The sequence below is a fragment of the Octopus bimaculoides genome, chromosome 9 (genome assembly GCF_001194135.2).
Source record: "Octopus bimaculoides isolate UCB-OBI-ISO-001 chromosome 9, ASM119413v2, whole genome shotgun sequence".
Classification (NCBI taxonomy): Eukaryota; Metazoa; Mollusca; class Cephalopoda; order Octopoda; family Octopodidae; genus Octopus; species Octopus bimaculoides.
In genome coordinates this window covers 23,603,145-23,606,486 of record NC_068989.1, presented here as the reverse complement: position 1 = coordinate 23,606,486, position 3,342 = coordinate 23,603,145, and the positions used below count along the sequence as shown (strand labels likewise).

General features: G+C 31.5%; 1 protein-coding gene across 1 annotated transcript in view; it reads left to right on the top strand.

Moving 5' to 3' along the window:
* Positions 1 to 3,342, top strand: part of LOC106882048 (voltage-dependent calcium channel gamma-5 subunit) — a gene marked incomplete in the record, with an annotated part of 310,039 nt that overhangs the window by 161,346 nt on the left and 145,351 nt on the right.

The window sequence follows — 3,342 nt, the reverse complement described above, 5'->3', positions numbered from 1 at the left end:
ATATATATATATATATATATATATATATATATATATATTGTATATATTATATCATATTATATATTATATAATATATTATATTATATTATATTATATTATATTATATTATATTATACATCATATTATATTATAATATATATTATATTATATTGTACTTTGTTGTGTTGTATTGTATTACTATATTATATTATAATTTGGTTCAGTCAGTCTCTTCGTATTCAGAGTTTCACCTGTTGGTACAGAGAATCTGCAGGCAAATTATGGCACATATTGCCAGTAAAATCCTGGGTACCTACAGGCGAAACTCTGAGTAACAAGTGACTAATTCGATCAAAATAAAATATATTATTAACCTCAACAAAGGTATTGAGTATTATTTATATATTCAGTAAAGGGATTCAGTAAAAATGAGTATCGGTAATCAGAGCAATGACAAAAGACTGATATCTAACGAGATATGCATTATTATCGTTGATGTTGTTAGTATAACATTATAAACCAGTGTAACACGACAAAGTAGGCTAGCGCAACAATATGGTTAACTGAACAAAATTATGTAACATGGCAAACGAGAAATACATTGAAAGAATTCTGGAGTTATGCTGCGAATAAAAAAGACAAAAGCAAAAAGCGAAAGTGCCATTCACTGGAAGAACCCCCGAGAGATATGAAGTAATTAGACAAATATCATTTTCATTAATGAAAATATTAATTTATTAGATGGGAACAATGACCTAGTAGCAGGAATTGGTCAATAATATTGGCATTCCACAGAATCGCTAGCGCGTCGGAGAAAATGTTTTACCATATTTAGTAATAGTTCTTTTTGCTCTGATTTAATCGTCATTATACCTTTGCCTTTCATCCTTCTGTAGTTGAATAAAAGTCAAGAACAGGTGCGGTTTCTATTTTGTAACTTCTCCAAATTTAGTCGTATACTACAAATCGATATTTTATCGGTGCTAAATCCTACCGAGATCAACTTTGCTTTCATCTTACTGGTGTCGATAAAATAAATTACCAGTTGTCAAAAAAGGGGATCTTTTAGCAGGATCGTTAGAGCGTTGAACAAAATACTGAGGAACATTTCTTCCAGTTGTTTACGTTCTAAGTTCAAATACCGCCCAGGACGACATTATCTTCCAACTTTTGGGGATTGATAAAATAAGTACTAGATGAACAATGAGGTGTGTATGTATATATATATATATATATATATATATATATATATATATATATATATATATATATATATGCGAAAGGCAGCTTTTCAAAACTGACAATTCGTGAAGTAATTGGGGTATAGAATTTTAAACAATGGAATGCATACTGTAGTTATTGGGGTACATTTTATGGGAAACTTTTAGATTTACTTCAGAAGTAAATAAATAAATTTGTCAATAGATACCTTTGTGTAATGACCAGAAATCGAATTTGTAATAAATCAATATAAATACTATATCTCACCTTCAATTTATTAGAGTATTCTACTCACGTTTTAGAGGCTTTTTCCTGTTTCTTGCAAATGTTTTGCTCTGTTGCAGAAACATTTAGTTCTGATGACGACTAATGTTCATTATTTAGCGAATCAAGTATTCTTCTGCAAGAAATCTATCTCTATGATGGCTATTACTTTCAATGACCGTTGCTATGTCAACTAATAAAATGTTTTTCCTGTGTTCGCTATAGCCACCTACAAGGAAAAGAAATAAAACTAATTACTATTAAACGTAAGATATTGTGTTAAGTTTCAGGAAATGGAAATATCTAACTAAGAGGTGTTAGTTTTGTCAAGTCTCTAATCACATAAAGTAGTATTTTCATGATGAATTCAGTCAACAAACAACGAAGTGGGAAATGAAAGTTTTCTTTATTTTCCACTGAAATATATTTCTTCTGTAATTGTAAAACTAAAATGTTTTTATGCTACTGGATATATAAATTTTTACACGCCAGACAAACTGTAACCACGGACAATAGAAGTTATTATCCGTAGAAAGAAAATGGATGGAATAATTTGAAGGAAATAAACTGAACTCAACTGAAGTTCTTTTTACCTTTCATCTTTTCAGGGCCGATAAAACAAGTACCATTACTTTCATCGATTGCAACACTTCTCGTTATGTGTAGCACTGTACCAACGTTACAAGTCTTTATAATGACGAATACAAAAAAAAAATATGAGTATATTGTTTTTGTCTTTATTTTGAAGCATTTTCATGATTTTTATTTTTATTTTTTATTTATTTATTTATTTATTTATTTTTGCTACTTGGAAATTTTAACTAGAATTATTTTTTAGAAACAATACATTTATGTTTTTATGTTTTTATCCTTCGAATATAGAAAATTATAAATGATATTAGGTCCTTAATGTTATTTAAAATTTAAAGTTGTTAATATGAAAATACCAATGACTCATTGGCACGAAAGTCTCCGATCAAATTTAATTATTTCAAACATAAAATATAATAGTGTCGAGTTTCGCTTGTTTAGGTAGTTAATATGAAGTTGATGCTAAAAAATATTAGCAGAGACAACGACACGGAAGACACTGAAATTTAATTATCGCAATTATAAAATATGATATTCTTGAGTTTCACTTGTTTAGAAAGTCATTTAATCTAAGATCACGTGTCTTGGAACACTCGTTGTAGTTATTATCCATCCCCTGAGATTCAGTAGAGGGGAATATCAGTAACCAAGTGAACAGCAGATGACTTTGATTCTTAACGGTATATGCATTATTATTGTTCTAGTTGCTTTTGTTGTCATTAGGGCAGCCAGCTGAGTGTCGAGCAAATGCTTAGCGGCATTTCTTCCGGCTCTTTATGTTCTGAGTTCAAACCGCCGATGTCCATTTTGCTGTTCATGCTTTCGGGGACAATAAAATAGGTAAACCATAAGCACTAAGGTCGATGTAACCGTCTAAACCACTTCCCCTAAAATTACTTTCGGGGTCGATAAAATAAGTACCAATCAAGTATTGGGATCGATGTCACCGATTAGACTCCTGCCCCTCAAAATTGGTGGTCTTGTACCTAAAGTTAAGCAATGAAGTTAAGCAAAATCGAGCCTAGTGAATACTTAGTTGGATGACCGCTTGGGAAACGTTGGTGCTGCAAGCATCTCACATTTCTAGGCCCAGGCGTGACTGTATGGTAAGAAGGTTGCTTCCCAACAACATGGTTCCGGATTCAGTCCCACTGCATGGCACCTTGAGCAAGTGTCTTCTAGTACAGCCTCGGGCCGACCAAAGCCTTGTGAATCGATTTGGTAGACGAAAACTGAAAGAAGTCCGTCGTATATATATATACATACACACGCACATATATATATATA